General features: G+C 32.3%; 1 long non-coding RNA gene across 2 annotated transcripts in view; it reads left to right on the forward strand.

The window, feature by feature from the left end:
- LOC145279857 (uncharacterized) overlaps positions 1-24,995 on the forward strand; it is a 640,184-nt gene that overhangs the window by 186,483 nt on the left and 428,706 nt on the right. For both annotated transcript variants that reach the window (XR_013868470.1, XR_013868469.1), the window contains exon 2: positions 13,927-14,003. This is a non-coding gene — a long non-coding RNA (uncharacterized LOC145279857). The remainder of the gene's footprint in view (positions 1-13,926; positions 14,004-24,995) is intronic.

Consider the following 24,995-nt stretch of genomic DNA (forward strand, 5'->3'; position numbering starts at 1 on the left):
GATTTGTCTTTGCTCTCAAAATGCATCGCAGTTTATGAGATCTCGCTAACAATAGCTTCACTTGAATAAGCGTTATTTTTAAACTCATACTCTAATTGGACTAAAATTTAAACAGATGCTATTTGAAGCTTAGTACTTTATAAAATAATATGGATTTTTTTTTATTAATGGCGCCATCTATATATCAGGCTCAGAATTTATTGATTGATGTGTTATATATGCAATTGAAACATATATACGTTTTGTAAAGAAGGTCATATTCGGTTTTAAAGCCAAAAGCGTTAAAATAGAATTAACCTTTTCTTTTTTTAAAAGAATTTGATGTCCTCAACACGGTATAATCGCACTAAGATCACATAGAATATAGACAAATCCAATTTTACCAGAATCTTTTTTTGATCCCTGGAGGGATCCTTGCAGCGTTATAGAAATGAACATTTTTTTTCTGACATTCTAAAATATTCTAAAATTATCGGAGTTTACCTGAATTATCTAATTTCGCCCTCTTTTTTTGCTGTTCAATTTCGTATATGTAGAAGACGTGTGATACAATTGAATGTTTCATGTCATGAAGTCGCTTAAATTCATTGCCTGGAAGCTGAAAATATTGCACTCGCATTTTTCAAAGAATACCTGATAATTGCCCCGAGGCTTAGATCTATCGCAAGTTAGATGAGATGTGTTCTTTTACTTGACTAAAGTTCTTTCAATAGCAAATAATATCTGAGTACAATAGATGAAATTCTTCTTTTTTTAAAAAAAATTTATTTGTTAATTCAACCTTATTTCCATAGCTGAATATTCTATGGTGAAAGTGTTGTTTTCTTGGTTTACTTCACAGCATCTCAACCCATTTTCGGATTATTTGATGCCCAAACTATTTGTAAGGTTACCCTGCACGTTGTAGCCTCAGTTGCAAAGTATACAATGAATGGGAAAGAACTTCAACTTTCCCTCCCCCCCCCGTTGTAACGATGACATTCATTTCCTCATTCTCCTGCCTCACCGTGACCTTTTGTTACAGCTGTGACGTCACCCACGACTCGGTTCTCCGTTACATGTTTATTGTCTACAATTAATTGTATAATCGTTGATGCTACATTTATAGCTAAGAGTTAGCTAAGTAAAAATGTCACATGTTTATGAATAGAAAAAGAAAATAGACTTTTTAGACGATTGCAAACGAGAAAAGGTTATAGATCGCATAGAATGAGTGCTTAAGCCAAGATGACAGTCGAATATGATTAAATTTCTGCTCATTTTTGCATTAAATACCAATCCTTTTAATCCATAGCTGTGCATCGAACAGATACCTGAATACTTAGTTTGCTGCACCTTATAACAAAGGTCCATACAAAATTTCAACTAGATCGCCTCAGTAGTTTCCAAGAAAACTTGAGTAAATGTGGTACTGTGGTGACTAAACCCTATTAATCCCTAATTGTGCATTGAACAGAAACCATAGTACTTAATCCACTGCACCCTGTCACAACAAAGGTTAATACAAAAACTTCAGCCATATCGACACAGTAGTTTCTGAGAAGAAGTGGAATGAACAGACAGACTAAGAGAAATATAAAATCGATGACACATGCAGAAAAATAGATGAAAATCAATTCAGGTAATTTGATTATGTTGTAGAGCTGACATCTATTCAATGTAGCCACCTTCAACCTCAATCACCACCTCGATACGAGTCTAGAACTGGGAGCATGCCTTTTCCACAAGCGCTGTCATGTTGGTGATGTTCTCGTCGCATGACCAAACGAAGTAGTCCAGCAACTTCAGGTCGGGGGAGGAGGTCGGCTAGTGAAAGAAGTGTACAAAGTCATAGCATTCCTTCTGAAGCCCAGCCTAGGTCTCTTTGGACTTGTGGGCCGATGCTGAGTCTTACTGCCTCACCCAGAGTCTGCCAGAGTTGCATCACCACACTCTTCAGCACATCCAGGTACACTTTGGTATAGACTTTCAAGGCGACTTCGAAGATGTGAGGTGGCATGATGTGGCGCTCACTTGAAACCACACCAAAGTCCAACCATGCCTGGAAACTTGTTTGCATCAGTCTGGCCATGTCCCTGTTATTCGCGGCAATCCAGCGAGTAATTTTGAGGGTGCTGACATTGGTCCTATTGTCATAACTTGGATTGGTAGAGAACATAAGTTGTACAGCAGCGCATCTCTGATCTCGATCATTGAACATTATGCCATTTTCAGACATGATAGAAGGTTCCTATGGCTGTTGGGATTTGTACACCACTGGCCAACTAGTAGATGGTCTGCAACAAAAAAAGAAAACCAATTATTATCACACGGAAATGGAATCCTGTCTTTTCTAAAGTGACAATTTTATCGTTCCACCCTTTATAAAAATCTAGGGTATCATAAAAAGTTTTCCACTTTAAAATAATTATATACACATGTTATATAATGAATAGCCCTACGTCAGATAGCAATTACATCAACTAGTATATTGATAAGGAACAAGCTATGTGCAGCTGAAAGTGATATAAAGTTTGTGAAATAAACGAATTCCCGTGAAAGATGAGCAAGAAAAAAAATGTCCTGTAAGGTTAGGTGAGGTCAAAGTAAAATAAAACAAACGTCAGGACATGACGCATGACATCACGGATGTTGAGGTTGACAGAGACATGGAGGTTTCAGATCAGTTTGTCCATGAGAGTCGCGCTTGGCAGATCACCAATAATACTATAGTAACTGAAATGAAAACTTTGATAATCGCTAAAAGTGAAATGACCCACCCTCCCTTGTCTCTAGATCTCTGTTTACCATGTTCACCCATTTTTACCTTGATAAAATAGTTGATTAATTAGTTAAGATGATACCTGTCACTTATTTCGTTTTAATGAACCTAACACTAAACTTTCAACGAACGTCTTTCCTGTACACTTTAAAAAGTTATATTTGTACAACTCCATTGTTAATGAATCCACGTATAAAGATTTTTAATGAAAATATTACCTACATGTAAAGATGTAAAGTTTTTGTTTTGCATTTGTAAATTCAACCTTATTTCAATAGGTATAACTTATTTCTATGGTGAAAGATTATAACTTATTTAGTTCACAATATATCAGCCGTTTATAATTATATACATTATATATATTTATAATTATATACATTATATATGTTTATAATTATATACATTATATATATTTATAATTATATGCATCATATATATTTATAATTATATACATCATATATATTTATAATTATATAGATTATATATATTTATAATTATATACATCATATATATTTATAATTATATACATCATATATATTTATAATTATATACATTATATATATTTATAATTATATACATTATATATATTTATAATTATATATATTATATATATTTATAATTATATATATTATATATATTTATAATTATATATATTATATATATTATATATATTTATAATTATATACATTATATATATTTATAATTATATACATCATATATATTTATAATTATATATATTATATATATTTATAATTATATACATTATATATATTTATAATTATATGCATCATATATATTTATAATTATATACATTATATGTATTTATAATTATATACATTATATATATTTATAATTATATACATCATATATATTTATGATTATATACATATAACTCGTATTCCTGTTTGTTTGGAACTGAATATGACCTTAAACTATATCAGATGGTGAGACTCCAGTTTGCGGGGTTTGGGGAGTGTGAAGCAACCCTTTAATTGCCATTGCTCCCAGGTCCACTTTGACCCGGAGTGGTAGTACCTGTTAGGGTCCCAACTATGGGTTAAATAAAAACCGACTTGCAAAAAAAAACAAATCTATTCTATTAAAAATTTTTCTTCAAAATCACCGGATTCGGCATTAAATAACCTGGAAAGGGTTGATATGCCGTAAAACAAAACCAACCAACCAACCTGTTTGTTCACAACTTGATTAATATATACCCTGTTTCACAAATTTATTTTCATACTAAAAATGGACTTTTATGCACTTTTATTCCAGCATAATTTCGATATATACTATTTATTCAAAGGAAATCTACATTAAAGCAGTTACCTCATTTATATGTTACATTAAAGGAAATCTATTTTGATGATTAGCTCTAATGAGTAGTAGTAGTAGAATTGTCTTAATTGTTCGGTTTAGGAATTTTATTTAAAGTTGATTTATTTAATTTATATATAATTTAATTTATTTTTAAATATTATTTCCGACATTAGTTGCATTTTAAAATTGAAGTAAGCTTTATGTATTTAAGCTATTAGAATTATTTCCTCTTAAGCCATGAGAGTTATTTCCCAGTTTTAAGCCATGAGAGGTATTTCCCAGTTTGATTTTCATAGATGAAGATATGTGTTTTATGCTCTCATATATCCAACATGTGGCCCACTTTCAATAAAATCGTAATAGGATTAAGAGTTAGGATATTTGGTGTATCTTAAATTGTATGCGACTTAACCCTCCACCGGGCCATATGTTTTGACCTGGCAATGCCGGATATATTCACCTAGAAGCAACAACATTGTTACTACTGTCAATCAAGGGAAGAATTTATCACACATGTATAGCAGTATGATGATGTATAGAAGTGAAACCTGACCTGTGAGGGTTGAGGATATGCGTTGCATGGAGAGAAATGATATGTGAATGATACTATGAATGTATAATGTAAGTCTTAAAGACAGGCTTAGATCTAATAACCTCAGAAGAAAATTAAATCTGGACAGTATAGGGAGATGTGTGCATAACAGGAGATTTCAATGGTATGGTCACATTGAAAGAATGAGTGAATAGATGTAGAGCAATAGATATAGCTGGGTCAGCTCAGTAGGGAAAGATCAAGAAAAATATGGAAGGAAATAATAAGAATGGATCTGGGAGAAAGATGGATAAACGAGGACCTGTCAAGAGATAGTTTAGTTTGGAACTCAATTTCTAAAAGGCGTCCAACGCATGTCAACATATAACACGGACGTTAAGCCAAATATAATGATAGGAGATTATTCATATCTTGTATGTATATTTACTTATATTTTACTATATGCATTTACTTACTTACTTTCTTGCTTTTTCCGGAATTTGCAGATACCGGCCATCCTCTCCTCTAAAATAATTTTTATTTTTTTATTTTATATTTTATTTATTTATTTATTGTTTATTTATTATTTATTTTCTATTTATTTATTAATTGATGTATTTATTTATTTATTTATTTTCCATTTAGTGTCTTTTAACAACTCTTGCTGACATTTTCTTAAGTAATAACCTGTACATTTCAGTTGACCTATATTATTTTGCCCTATATATTTTTTTCGTGCCTTTTAACATTTCCTGTCTGGGTTATTTTGACATTTGTTTTTCTATTTTATATTTAATTCTATCGCCATTTAATTTTTTTCCTCTTCTTCCCTGATCTTTCTTATTTATGTCTCGGCAGCAGTGTGAAAAGCATATCTTATTTTTCTTTTATTAATATTATTGCAATTTTTCCCCTTTTCCCGTATTTGTGAATTATTCCATGGATTTCGGCCTTTGGATTATTTTGGACCATCTTCCAATTACGGGATTTCCTTGGATTTTACTTGTGCAAATGGAAATTCAATTAACTTTCTTGAAGTTATATTTTTGAATTTTACTGTCATTGGATTATTTATCTTTCACCAGACTATCCATTCACGTGTAATCACCTTTTTCTTCACCATATTCCCTCTGCTTCACTTTTTTGTTATCAAGTAAGATTTTTGACTTACTTGTTGTTTCATCAAATACTTTTGTATGCAAAATCCGATCCCGCATTTTGCTAATTCCTACCCTCTGATGAGAAGGAAAATATTTCTTCGAAACTCCGCGGATTAAGGACTATCCACTTATCAAGTGTTTCCTTTTCAGATTAAATATGTTTTTAACTCATTTCAAAGTGTTTTTTAACATGTTTTATTTTATTAACTGTTTGCTCGTATATATATATATATATATATATGAAAAAGTTGGGCTAATTTATCACACTAATGATATTGCATAATTCTGTGGAAAACTATACTAGCAAAATTTTGTACAGATTCCCAAGTTTGACAGAAAGATTTCTGATTTTGAAAAGGTACACCCAAAGAAGGTCGGAGATTATATCTGCTGAAACGTTGTGAGAATAACACTCGAGATTAGAATAGTAGTGCAATTAATCCAAATTATCAATCCTTATCTCAAAAAGTCAAAAACACTTGCATATTGGTTTTGAAATTTTATCAATTCTGTAGAAAATTTTTTTTGGGGGGGTGTATTTTTTCTTCTTCTCTTTTTTTCTTTCTTTTCTCCTTGTCTTGAGTTTGCTTCACTGCTGCTGTTTTTGGTCATGTGACTAATTTCTGCCTGTTGATTGATCTGCACATTCTGCGTTTTGTGATAAAATTCAAGCTGAACTTGGCAGTTATGCTTGACGCTGGAAATGTGTTAACGTACTATCTTTTCTCCATCTAAAATGTTGAAGTGAACTCATCTAAGTTACCTGGCGAAGTTTATACTTTTATTGAAGTTGAATTGCGTCTAAGTTACCTGAACAATTAGTTTCTTGGTGTGAGAAATCTACTTCAAGTAAATCCAAGAAATCTGTTGAGGACTTTGCAGTCAAATATGTCAGAAAAATACTAGTTTACAGGAGAGAAGACACACGTGGCAAATATTTCCACTAGGAAAGATTGAATTGGAGGTGTCTATCACTGTAACTAAATATTTTCTTCTAAGGCCTGAAGAAAATGGATACGTCTCTAGCTGCAGTTTTTCTAAGTGAAAAGAAAAGAATATTTCTATTCTAACCGGACTCAAAGAAGGAATGGGGAAGTTTTTTTACCGGACATTTTTCCTCTTCAGAGGACATCATTATACAAAGAATTATGTGTAATTTTCCAGGTTATTCCTTCAGAAAACAAATTCCTCATTATAAAAGAACACTCTCAGAACATTACTTCAGATAATAAGTTATCTTTGCAGACATTTCAACTAATCCATTTGAGAGGATTTTCATTTTTAAAAAAAGACGATATTACAAAATGTAAGCTTAAATTGCAAACAAAGGGAGCTAACTTTTTTCAACTTTGCTAAAGTATTTCGATCTTTCTAAAAATGTCCTACATTGGTTGAAATCTCATATCACAGCAGTAAGTAGTAAAAAAAAAGGCCTTCTTAACCAAACAACAAACGTATTTCTGTCTTTCATGATTATTACTCCACAAAGGACTTTCTTTGTAGATGAGACCAAAATCTTAGCAGCAGACAGCCCGTGAACTTTTTTTTGCTCTAAGTTTCTTTTTTTCTGTTTTCTTTTCCTAATAAAATTGTTTGTTTTTTTCTATCCACCAAGTCTTATCTCTTTTTATTTTATTTATTTATTTATTTTTTGCTTGCTTTTCTTTGTCTTTGTATTGGTAACGTTTTTATACGTCGAAATGACCTTCATTGGAAGTGATGATAATAATTTCGACAATTTAACTATTAATTGCTGCCATTTTGAAGTAAACTGCATTCTACAATTTTTTTTTTATCTATTTTATAAATGCATTTTATTACACACAAAAATTGAAGAACAATAAAAAAAATCTTAAAATGTACCTTTTAACTTTTATTAGCTCTTTTATAATTTATATATATATATATATATATATATATATATATATATATATATATATAATTTAGTGTTTTTCTCCTCGTCTATTTCTTTGCTATTTTTTGTCTGACATGATTTGAAGTTTCAAAGATAAAAATAAAAACGGTTGCTTAATAATCTTTATGAATATTCATTTTTGTTGGATATTGCAAGGAAAATCAATGAAGCGTGTTTAGGGAATCTGCAAAGGATAACTCTACGATAAAAGCCCTCCTGACACAAAAATCTGCCAAACTCAATTCTATGTGATTTGATCTTCCGCATAGCGTTATTGAGCAATATAAGACCGTTGTCTCTCCGGGGAAATTGTTGTGTTTTCACAGCAAATCTATGCCAAGTGTTCAGGGTTATTGACACACAAGTCTCTTATCGATTATTCTTGATCCTGAATCTTATTGATTTTTCTCACATTCTTAAAAAAATCTGTTTCCATAATTTTTTTTTTTTTTTTGTTTCGAACTTTCAAATCCCAAATCCACTGTTCGGGGAGCAATTGTCAATAATATGAATGCGTTGTGATTATTGATTTATTCCTATTTTATTTGGGTTACTTTTAACAGTGATGACCTAGACTTTAGGGATTTTGACCAGAGTAATCTGTTTTTTTAAAAGAAATCAGATCTGATGGCAAATGGAACTATTGGTAACATAGAAGATTTTAAATGGATATACCGTTGGAAAATTAGTCCAAAACAATTTATTTCAGTTACCTACTTATGAACTGCTGTTACTACTACTACTACTACTACTACTACTACTACTACTATGATTCTTAATAATGTATATATTAATACGATAGCATGTGTGTTCTTACACCTAGGTCGTTTAATTGTTATGTTCTATTTCGTGTCATAAATAATTTTACCAAGAATTCTTCATAAGTTTTGGTTTCGGTTTCGATTATGGCTGAAGGGACTAAAGTTATATATATATATATTTCATAAATTTTTATTTCGGTTTCGAGTCAAGCTGCTGCACCCAAGTCATATGGATATATATTTTTTTAAATTTTTGAAATCACAACTTTATGATATATAAAAATCGATTGAGCATTAACTCTATAATGATATATACGAAATCTGCAAGAATCAAAATTTCATATTTAAGCGTACTTTAGACCACATTCAGAATCACATCCTAATCTTAACCTATATTTTATCAATACACTTTTTTAACAAGAATATCTCTCCTGTCGTCATAGTCATGAACTAGTAGTAGTTATCACCCTAGCATCTCTGTGATTATTCTTCTTATTATCTATATATTAATACGATAGCGTGTGTGTTCTTTTCTGTGTCATGCTTACATCTGGGTCGTTTGTTATGTTCTTCTATTTCTTGTCATAAATAATTTTACCAAGAATTCTTCATAAGTTTTGGTTTCGGTTTCGACTATAGATTATGGCACTTAAATTATCTATTTTTTTATAAATAATTTTATCAAGAATTCTTCATAAGTTTTGGTTTCGGTTTCGATTATGGCTGAAGGAACTCAAGTTATATATATATATATATATATATATACATATATATATATATATACATATATATATATATATATATATACATATATATATATATATATATATATATATATATATATATATATTCATAAGTTTTTATTTCAGTTTCGATTCAAGCTAATGCACCCAAGTCATATGGATATGTTTTTTTATTTTTGAAATCACAACTTTATAATATATAAAAATCGATAGAACATTAACTCTATAATAATATAATACAAAATCTGCAAGAATTAAAATATCATATTGAAGCATACTTTACGACAGAGCTTTACCGGGCATTCGTGTTAGCTTAGATAAATAATTTTGCAGTTTTATCAAAAAAGCTACAATAATATCAGTGTCTCCATTTACACAGAACATCTACAGAATGCCAATATCAATATATTACTTATGAATGAGTCCCCTGTGGAATTTCCACAGGTCCCGCTAGTCTATATATTAATACCGTAGTACATTTAACGTCATACCCAGGATGAATTGATGAAGAACTGTCAAAACGGATCCAAGCGGCTTCTGAAAATTGAGAGACCGTCTGTGGAATCAGAGAAGAATCAGATTAAAGACCAAGATGAAAGTGTACAGAGTTATTGTCCTACCATCACTCCTGTACAGCTCAGAAACCTGGACTCTCTACAGTAGCCACTTCAAAAGATTAAACCTGATACAACAAAGGCACCTCTGTCATCTAATGGGTATCTCTTGGAAAGACCATGTATTGAATTTTGAAGTACTAGAAAAGGCTAAAATGACCAGTGCTGAAGAAATAATCGTAACAAACCGAGATGAACAGGACATGTCATGCGCATGTCAGACAACAGACTACCAAAAGCAGTTTTCTTTGGTGAGCTCAAAGAAGGTACACGACCTCTAGGCGCATCAAAACTGCGCTATAAAGACGTGTTCAAGAGACATTTGAAAAACACAAACCAACTCAACGCCTAGAGAAGAAAAGCTGAAGATCGGATAGTTTGGAGAAGTATGGTATCAGGCGCAGCCGATGCCATTAGAGATCAAAGCATTGCTGCTTGGGAAGCAAAAAGAGTGCGACTACGGGCGCCACTACCCGGATTTCCTGCCAGTATGTGTGTACAAAGTCCGACCTGGTATTTTCTTTGTTCTTTGTTAACTAGGTATTTGTGTGTGTGCACGATCTCCAAGTTCCTTTTATCCAACATCTTCAGATCCATTTTTATGACCGTTTCCCATATTTTCCGTAGACTTCCACTGTGAACTGAATCTGCTACCTCAACTGTTCTACATCTACTACTAACCCCAGAGCTTTCATCTAGTTTTTCAACATGGCCACACCACTACAATCTCTTCTTCTGTACACATCTCTTTATACAGTCCATATCTAATCTTTCTCCGAGATCATCAGAACTAAGTCTATGCCTCAGACGCTCATTACACATCTATCATGTCATTCTCGTATTATTTCTATCCATGCAACATATGTCTCCAACTTTTGAACTGGCCATGTCTTACTTCTATGCAGTATCGCACTACATCCAACATGCCTGATAAATTTTTCTCTTGGTCGACAGTGGTAACACTCTTGGTTAGTAATGACAGAAGTTCCTGGACTTACTTTATCTTCTTTTAACTCGTGTGTGACGTATTTGTGTTAAAACAATTTAATAGTTTAGGCCTCTTGATTCCTCGGGGAAGATAGGTCTGCAACAACACAACGAACCCGGTTCGGCTGGTCCCCTTAAGTTCGGCCCATGTCATTCCGGCAGCCCTGGTCTCAGCCTCAATGCTTGTTGGCGCACTGGCTTCTTGGAGGCTTTCACTTGCTCACGTCATGAACTCTACTAGTCCACAGATGATGTCGTTACAACTTCTGTAACGTTCTTTCTTCTACAGAATTGGGTTGTTGGCCCTATTCTAACTCCCAACCTGGAGGACCAGCGAGTGCTCTTAGTCTGATATCTACCCTTCAACCTGTCTGACTTGGGTAACTCTACCAGTAGGCGAATCTCCCGCAGCATAGCTATCTGGGTCCTAGAGACACGCAAGCCCCCTAACCACACCAAAAGTTGCACTTACTAGGTTAAAAAAAAATCAATTTAATACTCAACAGAAAATATAAGCATGTGAAGTTAACGTATATATTGACTTCAGGTTGCTGACAGATAACCAACTACCGAAGGTCAATCCTAATGGTTACTTCACATCCTTATATTAAATATTGAATATTGATTTTTTTTTTTTTTTTTTTTTTACACAAATACGCCACACATGATTAAAAAAAAATAAAGCGGTCGACAATAGTTGAGGGTGATCTAAGGGATCCCTATTCATTAGCGTCTACATAGAGATGTAGGGGAGGGCGTCCCACCTATCCCAGTATTACTCCACTAACTCTTACCTTATAATGCTGAGTGTTTAGCAAGAGGAATTGTAAATTATTGGTATGGCTCAACCGAGGATTGAATCCTTGTCTCCCATTCCATTAATAAACACTCTATCATGCTAAAGAAGACAATTTAAATATCAATAAAGAATAATCAGGTTATAGTCAAATTGTCTGCTCTTTTTGACTTCCGGTTTCTGTTCCACAAACCAAACTACTGTAACAAGGAAGATATGGACCCCTCTGATTAATGATTAACTTCCTGTCAGATACCGTGGAAGCCCCTGCCCTTTCCTCAAGGTTTTCTTGGCTGTTTAATCGTGTCTAATTATCCAGCAAAATGGGCAGCAATCAAAAAGAGCAGACAATCTTCATTATACTCAATGTGGTTTATCTGAATACTTCACTGCAGTTTCATGGTTTATCCATTGTTCAAAAGTGGTTTAACATATTTCTGAACAATATTATTCATTTGAATAAAGTTTTTTACCTATGAGAAACGAACACACTCACATAACATGTTTGATGTCATCGTTTTATTAATACAGAAATAAATTAATTGCATACTCGAAGAAATTCTACAATGTTAACAGTTTCATTACAATATTATAAGTAAAGTAGTTGACTATAGTCGAGGTAAACCAGAAGGTTCCTTTTCTATGAGCTACTAGACTGGAAAGGCGACATTCCTTTCTCAGGATCATTCCTGACCCTCACCTTATACCGCTGAGTGCTTAGCAAGGGGGTATCAACTACCATTTTTGAAGTCTTTGATATAACTCGACTAAGGACTGAACATGAGGAAAATGTAGAAAAAAGTGGACATTTACAGCAAGTATTAATAGTATGTAAAATATTTCGTAAATTCAACATTATCTATTTCTCTCTCCCTCACTCTCTCTCTCTCTCTCTCTTTTTATATATATATATATAGATAGATAAATGACAAAAGTCTGTATTCCAAATTTCATGATGTTGACCATCTTACAATTTATTCCTTTAATTAACTTGACACTTACAATTCTTGACAGTATCTATTTCGTAGCACAAAATCAATCACTTCATTATTATCTATTTATCTCATTCTCTCTCTCTCTCTCTCTCTCTATATATATATATATATTATATATATATATATATATATATATATATATATATAAATATATATATAGTAAGTTATAAAAATAAATATGGGAATTAAGCTACACAGAATATTTCATCGATGCTAGGATTCGTCAGGCTTATGCGAAGAGTTGTGGTTATCTCGCGTTTTTATATAAGTACATTCTATTGAGTTTTTAGTTAGCTAATCAGATTCCTAGTTTCCGCCGCTCTCTCCCTAATCAGCCAATGGTCAAGCACTTACAGGATAAAGGTTGACTTTGAGTTCACCCCTTCCTTTGTGTGTGGTGTTTTAACGGAAAGCGTAGATATCTAATAATTTGACCTATTTTGAACCTAGGTGTAGTTAAGTGTCTGTCTTTTTTTCATTTAAAAATTTTTTTAAAATTATCTTAGTTATATATATATATATATATATATATATATATATATATATATATATATATATATATAAATGTATGTATGATAATTTATGTATATGTATGTTTATTTTATTTATTTATTTTCTATTGTTAATTTAAAAATTATTTTGTATCGCTATCCTAGAGTAAAGTTTATCCTATCTACACAGTTGTTTGCTATTTCTCTCCCACAGTTTAACAGATGTTGGGGTTCTTTAAAGTATAGGATAGCAAATTTTTCATGAAGGTGTAATCTACATGGATCGTCTAGGTCTCTACATGTGTTTGCTTGTCTTACTATTTTCCATTCGACTATCGACTATATATATAAAGTGAATTTGTCTCTGTGTGTCTATGCATGTGGAACGGCCCTTACCAAACTACTCTGTCAATTTTTGGACTACAGACTTGAAACTTGATATATAAGGAATTCGGATCTGTGGAGAAAATTCAATTTGATTTTTGGCCTGTAAAGATATCTGAGATACGCTGCCTTGTCAAATTTTATGCACAATTTTTATGGCTTTTAAATATAAAGAATGCAAAAGTGGAGTCATATATTTGTTTTCCTTTTTAATTTTTAGATGAATAATTTATATTTTTTAAATGATATTTTATAGCAAAATTTTCTTATTTATGGATGTTTTCATAGATATTTTCCTTTTTTTTTCTGTTTTCATTTTCTTTCTTTTTTATTTTTAAATATATCGCTTGTTATCAGATTTATACAACCCCACAAACATCTCGAAACGTACGTGTGAATATTTTCAGACATTTATCTTTTATGTGATTACGTATGTAACGGTTTTCTTTAATGATTTTCTCTTGCAGGTGATTACCACTCAGATAAGCAATTTCCATGTGGATTTGTTCTAACCAAGGTTGATCCTATAAAATACGAATTACAGGTAAGACAACTTTCTATTATAGGAATTAATAATTGTATAATTATAATATGAAATATTATATGTGTAGCAATGACATCAGGGCACTACATTTCAATATAAACTTACAACGCGACTAAGTGTCTTTATTTAGATCGCCATGACAAGATTGGGGTAGTTGCCCTAATGCAAAGGCAGGCAGTTCATATCAAGGGCACATAAATCGGGTATTATGTTAACACCGATATTTATTCTTTATGGAAACCCACAAGAAAATTATCTAAGAATATATATATATATAAAGCTGAACATCTGTATGTATGTCTGGTCACGAATACGCTCCTATATGGTTGACTATTATAAAAAAACTGATCACATATAATGATAGAAGATGTATCGAGACACAAGAATGGGTATGTTTGATCTGGCATAATGATGATTCATTAAAATTGTGGGGTCTGCGTATGCGCCTGGTCCACAAAGTATGGAAATAAAAAAAATTAAAAATTAAAAAAAAAAACGTTTACAAGTGTTTTTGATATAGATGTACATAAAATACTTTGATAAGTATGTTTTAACTTTAATAGGTATGGTATAATAAAACTGTGGGGTCTGCGTTTGCGCCTGGCCTCCATAGAATGGAAATAGGCACAAACTTTTATAAAGACTTTTCATATCTACCCGTGTAAGTATACTTTGATAATTATGTTTCAGTTTGAAGAAATACGGTATAATAAAATTATGGGGTGTTCGTTCGCGCTTGAGCTCCATAGAATGGAAATATGTCACAAAGTTTAACAAGTTTTTTTTTAATATAGATCCACAGAATGTTGTGATAAGTGTTTCAGTGTGAACAGGTATGGTATAATAAATTATGGGGTTTATCTATTTTATTTTTACTTTCATTATATTTTGCTTTGGTTTTGATACCTCCAAATTCGAAACTATCTCTTTACAACCCTTCCTTTTCATAACCTATCATACTTTCATAAATCAGAGTCCATTTTCTGTAGGCTGTTTTTGAACCCAGTCCACGACGGGTATTTTTGCTAGTATATATATATATATATATATATATATATATATATATATATATATATATGTAAACAATTTTGTTTTCAAGTAAGTAAAAAAAGGAATGTAAAATATTTTGCATGTTATGGGATAGCGAGCTTTATCTACCCGACATTGTCCAAGTTATTTATTTATTTTTTTTTATATTTTCTTATTGTTAAGTGCCCAGTGTAATTTTATATTAAAGTTCCACATAAACCTAAACTAAAGATTATCAATCCAGTAATGATACTACTCTGGCTGAAGAGACTAATTCCAATGGCCACATGGCTGTGAATTTGAAGTTTTATTATTCTTTATAAATAAAACAGTAGATCAGGCGTCGGTTACTCATTCGATCCCGCAGGTCCGTTTATGTCATAATGACAGCTCATGGGCCGGACGAAAGCCATTAATGAAAAATTAAGCAAAATTACATAGGCAGACCTCTGTCAATCTAAATATTTAAAACCATAATAAAAAAAAACACTGAAAAATCAGAATAATAAAAGGAAATCTAAAATTGAAACAAAGAAAACAAAAATTAGCTTTCCTCAAAAGAAGTGACACGAAATCAGCTCAAGCGAACTGGATGTAATCATGGCGTGTATGTTTAAATCTGTTATTAAAAAAATTTTTTTTTTTACATAGGCATCACCACTTATCAATGCCAAGAGGCCACTCGAGGATAAGGGTTAAAGAATGTACAGTAGAAATTGGACAATATAGTAATCGTTAGTAATGCAGATTTGGTAAATTTGTTAACTTATGTGTAATGGCTCATCAAAAACTTGTTTATGTTGGACTTGAAGACAACCATATTGTCGTCAGCTGGAAAGCAGGACAACGGAAGACAATTCCATAGGCGTGCAGTTCTAAGAAAGAAGTTTGCTCATGGAATCTACATTTAGTTTTAGGCCCAGATAAAGAGTGGGAGAAATTATTGATAGTGTTTTCTGCTAGACGGGTGTTTCTTGTGAAAGTTTAGCGAGGGGGGGGGGCGTAGATTGGAGCTCAGCCGAGCACTTGCCATGAAAATAAGGATAAAGCAGAGATAAGCTCACAACATCTCTTCTGTGAGAAAGGGGTTGCAGGGAAGAGAAAAGGACATTTCCTACGAGGCTACAAAGTCTATTTTGAACTTTATCAAGGCAGGACAAGTCCTTTCTAGCAGCTCCTGCCCATATGTGGCAACAGTACTCCATCCTTGGACGTACCTGGCTCTTATATAGATAGAGAATTGTATCAGCAGTAAGATATCTACTGGATCGATAGAAAGATCCCACCATTTTTCCAGCGGCCTTGGCTACAGATTTAATGTATGTGTTCCATTTAAAATCAGGAGTAAAAGTCAAGCTCAGAAGCTTATCAAAACATGAGGCCTCTCCAAGATGAAAGCAATTCATTTCAGTTGATACCAGATGGGCATCAGAACGTTGATGATGTAAAGATAACAGCTTGGTTGATGCATTAAAAGTAACAAGTCACCTCTTTCCCCATTGTACCACTTGCTCAAGATCAGAGGAGAGAATCAGAGAGAACTTGGTCGTTTACGGTTTTAAATGTGCTACCATAGATAGTAGTGTCATCAGCATAAATGTCTATAAATGCTGCAAGGATGTGACTTGGAAGATCATTAATGTAGATCAGGAAAAGAGTTGGGCCAAGGATGGACCCCTGAGGGACTCCAGCATTAATACTGTGAGCTTCTGATTTCTGCCCATCAACCACTACTCTTATGAACCTATCAGAGAGAAATGATTTAATAATTGAAAAGACATTTCCAGCTATATCGTAGCTGGAGATCTTGTGAAGTAAACCTTTATGCCATACTCTATCAAAGGCCTTTGATATGTCAAGAGCAATTGTCCTAGAAAGGTTGCCTCCATCAAGAAATTCGCTAATCCTATGAGATATAACTGTAAGCACATATGCTGTAGATTTAGCAGAATGGAAACCATATTGCGTGTCACTAAAAAGGTTATTTTTGCTGAAATGGTTGATTACTTCTGTATTTAACACAGATTCCAGCAACTTAGTCATGACGCACAGGAGACTTATTGGCCTGTACTAAGAGGGGGATGAGCGATTACCTAAATTCTTAAATACAGGGCATACTGATGAGATTTTCCAGGGTGATGGGAAGCAATTCTCCTTAAGACAACGTTTAAACAATTTTGTAAGTATGGGCGCTAGTTCCGATTGAAGTCTTTTGAGTACTATAATTTGAATACCGTCAGGGCCGGTTGCTTTACTGGAATCAAGGTTTTTGATTAGCTTGGAAACATCACGTACAGATATTTATATATCACATAGCGTGTTTTCTGATAGAAGAGGAAATATTGGAGGTTGGCGGCTTTGGTCGCAAAGGGTAGAATTAGCTGTAATTGAAAAGATACAAACATGGCCTAGTGAAAATTTCCAGCAACTTACATAGGGTAAGTGACAGGGGTAAGCGATGAGGGGAGTCCCTGTTGTAGGGATGAAATAGAAAGCTGATTGAGACAACATTGAAACTTTGAAGCTGCCTCTACCTGATGTTTGTTGCCGGTAAGTATGCCAAACTGGTTCTCATTTTGTACCGTTTGTATATATTTAAAAAAAAAATGTTTTTACTTATATGCAAAAATTAAGGTTAGTTTGGAACATGTGTTTGTTATCATAGTATTCAAATTCGATTGGGTGTATCAGAGAAATAAAACGGCAGGCTTTTTGTTGAATTTGAAAGCCGCATCCCTCATGTTAAAAATAGAGTTATTGGCAATCACGCTTGCAGGCTGGATCCGGCCTGCGGGCCCTATGTTGCTGACCTTTGCAGTGGATGTATCTGTGTGTGTGTCTGTGAAACTATTTAATCAATAAACTTTTAAACTACTGGTCTCATAACACTGAAATTATTAGGAAATAGTAATCATGCACCAAGAATGGTTTATAATGAGTAAATCTTTGTTTGGATGGATGAATAATGCATACAGAAATATTTTAGCAAGTTGAAATATAAAATTTTCATTTCAACCTGCCGACATATTTCTATGCACAAATTCATTCATAGCTTAAAGTGGTTTAATTTCAAATCTCTGTATATGTGTACATATGTTTGTAAGTGTGTGTGTGTATATATATATATATATATATATATAATATAATATAAACTGACATGTATACATAAGTATGGATATATACAAATACATGCATATATACATATGAATACATGTATATGTATATACGCATGCAGAGATATCTAAATGCGTACGCATACACACACATACATATATATCTCTGCATGCGTATATACATATACATGTATTCATATGTATATATGCATGTATTTGTATATACCCATACTTATGTATACATGTCAGTTTATATATATATATATATATATATATATATATATATATATATATATATATATAATTTAAAGGAGATGAGAACAATAGTCTAAAGAGCAGAGTGTATTTTAATGTAATAGTAAAATTACTAGTTTAATTAAAATACAGGAAAGAAAAAGTGCTCGTTGTAATTTAGATATATAATAAGCTCGATAGGTAAATATCCTAGAGCTAATTTAATATTTAGTAATATGATTGATAAGTTAAAATTTAAAAATCAAATTATAATTAAATTAAAAAGCCGTTTCATAGGAAGGAACAACAACGAAATCAATTATTTGTACGATCGTTTCGGAAAACAGTTAATGTTATTTGTATAATTATATAAACATCTATATGAGTACTTTAACCATAGTTCCTGATTTCAAAAGGCGAAAAATTAAAAGATACATCTGCCTTACTTTTAATGCTAGGTTTATTTATGGTGTCTTTTAAATTTAAATTTAATAAAACCCTTCACAATTTGCTGATGAAGAAACCTTGTTTATTAAAAAACTGTATGTAATAATTATTGTCCGTAACTTGATGTCTACCACAATAAAAACACTGTTTTCCGAAACGATCGTACAAATAATTGATTTTGTGGTTGTTCCTTCTTATGAAACGGAATTTTAATTTAATTATAATTTGATTTTAAAATTTTAAATTATCAATCACATTACTATATATATATATATATATATATATATATATATATATATATATATATATATATATATATATATATATATATATTGTTACGTTCAAACTGTGTAACAATTAAAAATATGGACGATATGAAATATGGTTTTCGGAAAATGATATTTTCCTTTATTTTCAACAATAACAAAATAAACAAATAAGGTTATTCACAAATATTTACAACAATAACAAAACAAACGAAACAAAAAACCGGTTAACAAAAATACCGTTATTTTGGATTATTACTTTCTATCACAAATTAAAATACAGCTTGTTGAAACTCGAGGTCGAAAACTAGAACGAGGAGGTGGAGGGTTACGAGGGTAAGGGAGAATAGGAGTCAAATAAGAACTGCTAACCAGTCAGTCTTAACGTGGCTATTCACTATATTAACAACGAAATTCAATGACTTTAAAATTTCTTTTAGTTTTTCCTTTAAAAGTTTGGTCAATGAGAATATTAAAAAAATTGATTTACCACTAGTCCAGAGGACTTTTTCTGCAACTTTCCGTGGGTTGGAGGGATGTATTTTTGTTCTTTGTGTGTTTTGGGTTCTTTCGGTTGGACGTATCCGTGAATCATAGACCGGAATTATCTTGACGGGTCCAAGTTGATAACTGGTTTGTTTTCCTCTCCACTTTCATTTATATGACATCTTAACCCATTCTAGATTATTGCAGAACCCTCTGGGACTTTCCAGATACTTCTAAAACCTTCTACTCTTCCTATTACTATACTCTGGCCTTTAAACTATCTCGTGAATTAAAACTTTTGAGGTTTGATCATTAGAGGTGCCTAGAATTCGATAAAAAATTTTAAACGGTTTTATTGATTTTTTTAAATTATTATTTTATAGAAATGCTCCCTTGTGACAATATATATATATATATATAAATATATATATATATATATATGGCCGTTTATTGATATTGGAGTAAATTTGTTAATTTACAAGCTTTGAAATGTTTATGCATGTTTCGCTCTCTCTGTCTTTATATATATGTGTATGCGTATATAAGTATGTACATGCATATGAATGTACTTATATAAACGCGTATGTGTATATAGAAGCATATATGTATACATAAGCTTCCGTATGTATATATGTATACACATATACAAGCATAAATACACATATGCACATATATATATATATATATATATGCATGCACCTAGTTATGTATGCGTACATACATAACTAGGCGCACATCTATACCTACATAGAGAGAGAGAGAGAGAGAGAGAGAGAGAGAGAGAGAGAGAGAGAGAGAAAGAAGAGAAGGGAAACATATGCATAAATATTTTAAAGCTTGTGAATTAACAACTTTATTCCTGTACAAATGAACAGCTATGCATACATGAATTGACATATATGTTTATTCAAGAATACGAAATCTCAACCACAAAGCCGTTGGAATTAGTCTCCTCCGCCATTGTCGTATCATTATTGGATTGGTTAATCTTTAGTTCAAGATCTTGCGCAACTTTCATATAAAATTAAACTTGAGATTTGAACGAGCCGAGTCCTCTAGCCCGCACCCATAATCATTACGCCACCCATACACCGCTCTACACACTTTGTTATCTTTTCGTGCAATACTTCATCGTAGATATGCATCTTAAAGTGCATTCTACGTTCGTACTTCCTAACGTTATGCGAGATTGGTTTATTTTTCTTAAATCTTTGAAATGCCCCTCGTAGAAAAACACGCTCACGTGTTAAATTTATATTCCTACCGATGGTAAACCTTTAGAGCTTAGAACAATATCGCCGCGTCAACCTGTAATAACACAAATAGGATTTAGGATTTCTTGAGCAAACATGTCAACACTTTGATATAACGCGTGTTATTAAACATACAGTACTCGAGCAAACACTAACGATGCATGTTAGAGGCAAGCAGATGACTACATTTCTATATTTCACACAGAAATTCCCAAATATTTGGATACTGGGATTAGGTGTCACAAATCCAGTTCGATTTTAGAGGATTACTGGATTTAAGAAAGTGGTATCAGTGTAACGGATATAAAAAGGAAACACAAAATATTTTATTATAAAATTGATAACTGCTATATTTATGACCAACTAAGTCAGTTTTTTTATTTCTTAGATTATACTTTTAGTCACACTAAACAAAGCACAATGCTTATGAGATGTAAGGCGCTGCTGCGATTAGGAGCCACCTAAATAGGCGGGGTTGGACAGTAAGATGTTTATTATTTACATTACATTTAAATTTCTGAATGTTGGTACAGTTTGAGGAAAGAGTAAACATCGAGGCATTTTAAAAGATGAGTAGTTTACGGAAAGAAGCTATTGTAGTAGAAATTCCCCCAGCATCCGGGTACCTTTACAGTGAAGGGGTGTGATTTTGCTGACCGATCGGTTGGGGGTGGGAGTATTTATGTCGAGAGGGTGCAATCGCAGTAAGTTTTTCAGGGCACATTCCATTAAAATACTTATAAAACAAGTGCAGGGATGTAACATTGCAGCGATGGAACAGGGGCTGAAGTTTGGTAGACAGTGTGTGTTCTCCAGAAATGTTACCCGATCAAAGACAAGCTATAATATTACAGTTAGAATCTGACATGGATATATGCATATGTTAATACAGTTGGGAAAACGGCGAACATAGAGAGAGAGTTTCAAAGACAAGTTTGAAGATAGAAAGTATTGGAATAGACACTTTTCCAGCATCAAGGAACAAATAGAAAAAAGAAAGTATTACAAAAGAAAATAAAGAAAAAGCAAACGGCAAGATCACTAGAGAGGATATTAGCAAATAAAGAGAAAGCCACTTTAATAAGGAAGTTATTATTAGGGCTAGGACAACAGCATATTCTTTTCCTTGTTTTTACTCTCAGGTATATATCCGTTAATATCTTATATGTTTTTATGTAGAGTGATGTGGTTCTCGGTGGATTAGTTGTGTCTAACTGTGTCGGATATATACTCGAGAGTAAAAACAAATAAAAGAATAATCTGTTGTCCTAACACTAGTTATTATAAGAAAATGGCTCTTAGTTCCAATATTCAGACTCTCCCTTGGTTCTTAAGGGATGAAATTAAAAAATTAAATTAAAAATTCAACTCCAGTTCCAATTCCCAACATTCTTGCGAATCTGATTTCAACTAGTTCCAAAACCTTCAATTCAGCAACCTTAATTTTAAGACACCGTTTTTCCTTCTCTCTTCGTTTTGTTTCATCCTTTCCTTTCTTTTTCTTCCCTTCCAGTTCCAATCTCAAAGCAACAATCATATACAAGGGAAAATGGGAGATATATATAACTATTACTCAAAACTATGTCTATGAAAATCAGGAGCAAAAAAAAAAAAAAAAAAAAAAAAAAAGCCCAAAACAGACGTCCACACCTAAAGTATGAATCATGATTGGTGAACTCATGGAAACTTTTCCTGCATGATTTAATAATAAATAAATAAGAAATAAAAAAAAATGGATCATCTAGAGTGAAATAAAAGAAACTACTTTTTGACCAATAAGAGTCTCTAACCGTCACCTCAGTGCTGCGATTATAAGATGATACAGCAAGTTTCAAAAAACAATAATGTCGTCGAGGTTCGGATGCATGCCAGACCTAGACTTCGTAAATCACGCAGTAATGAAGATTAAATGTACTTAATACTTTGCCCACAGTAAAATAGAAATGTTTTTAACTGAATATGTTTCTAAATATTTTGTATAAGGACTGATAATTCTTCATAACTATATAAATCCATAATCAGTGAAAGTTATCACCACATCTAAGAACGATAATTGGTTATTATTTTCCTTCTCCGTCGTAAACTATATAGATGTACGGATAGAGTTTACATGGTCCAGTAATGTTTGAACATCTTCCTGGTGCAATCAGAGTGAGAATGTGTTATCCACATATTGCAGCCAGATTGTTAGCTTTAGTGGTGTTGATCTTAATATTAGGTTGTTGCAAAAATAATGTCTCGTTTTTTGACATGAAGTTGAACGCCAATAAACGAGACTAGTTTTTCACCAACCTAATACCATTTCCTTAAAATATTCCAAGTATACATTGGCCAGTATGGGAACAATGGCGATCCCATAGCTAGACCTTCTTTCTAGCAATATATATCAAATCCCAAGTATGTAGTTTCAACAAAGAAGTTCAGCATCTTTATTATAGTGTCAATTGGGATGCAAGTGTATTTCTTATTATATGGATGGCGGGAGTTGAAGTCTAGATATTGTCCAGTAAAAGATGACCCTAGATCAGTGCGAGTTATCAGCACATCTAGGAACGATGATTGGTTATTATGTTACATTTCTATCGCGAAATGTATGGATGGAACGGATTGAGCTCACGATTCAAAACATTGTGAAAATAACACTCAATGTCCGAACAATAGTCCGAATAATCCAAATAATACGAAATGTAACAGAATAGTTTTTTTTTTTAGAGTACATGCTGTCGTAGATAATAAAAATGCTGCTGCTCCTCCTCCTCTTCCTCCTCCTATGAATTTGATCACTCTCATAATCGTTCTTTATGTCTCTGTGGCAATATACCGTGTTTGAGGTGAACAACAACAAAAAAGTACAACCATCAGTTCAGCACTTGTTTTGGGAATGCTTATCTTTTCACAAAATTTTATGAAAAATGAAAAAAAAAAGTAAATTTTTTAACGAGAGAAATTATAAAATCTATATAATACTAAAACTCTGTCGTTCTTGGTTGTTTACTTGTTTGCTTGCACACTATCCTCCTCCTACTACTACTACTACTACTACTACTACTATGCCTCCTCTTCTTGCTACTACTATTACTTCTCCTCTTTACAACTACTACTACGCCTCCTCTTCCTTCTCTTACTACTACTACTACGCCCCCTCTTCCTTATCCTACTATTACTAATACTGATTGACATGTATTTTCCCTACTACTACTCTACTCCTTCTCCTACTACTAATACTACTACTACTACTAATGAAGAAGTTTTTTTTTTCAAAAATAAACAATTATAAACAGAATGACTCATAGAAATCTATCTATATTCTTTTTTTTTTCATTTTAATATACTTTCATATAAATGTTTCTGTTATGTCACAAAAAAAAACTATTTTCTTTACGTCACAAGTGTCATGCTCATACATTAATTCCATAGCTAATATAACATACTGACCCCTTAGGGGATGCTTTGCAACTATTTTGTATTACAACTATACTGCCGCAATTTTCTCACGAATAAATCAACTTTGACCTGTTGAAAACGTATTTTTTTTTACTGTGTACGTTTTCAGCGGCCTAATTTTTTTTTTTTTGCGTTTTAAATTATCCAAATAAACAATTGCTAATACTTTCTGCATTATTTTTACATCGTTCATTTCCGTATTACGTTTAAGTTATTTTAACGCAATTTTCTTACAAATAAATCTACTATTTTACAATGTATTGTTTTACTGTGTACGTTTTCAGCGACCCAATTTAAAAAAAATTTTTTTTCACGTTTAAATTAAATTCAAATTTTGAAATATCTTTTAACTTTAAGTATTATGGTATCTGTTCAGTGCACATTTACCTATAAGTATGGCAAACCACTTATAATTCAATGGCTGTAAGTTTTTTTTTTTTTCAAGAATAAACAATTATAAACAGAACGACTCATAGAAATCTATCTATATTCTTTTTTTCATTTTAATATACTTTCATAGAAATGTTTCTGTTATGTCAAAAAAACTATTTTCTTTTCGTGAAAAGTGTCACGCTCATACATTAATTCCATAGTTGATATAACATACATTAATTCCATAGTTGATATATACTGACCCAACAGGTCATGGGTAGTCTAGTAAAGCTTAAAATTGGAAACTGTGTTACCGAAACTTTACTATTTGTCTACCATTGAGCATTT

Source organism: Euprymna scolopes, chromosome 7 (genome assembly GCF_053919585.1).
Source record: "Euprymna scolopes isolate OS-2025 chromosome 7, ASM5391958v1, whole genome shotgun sequence".
Classification (NCBI taxonomy): domain Eukaryota; kingdom Metazoa; phylum Mollusca; class Cephalopoda; order Sepiida; family Sepiolidae; genus Euprymna; species Euprymna scolopes.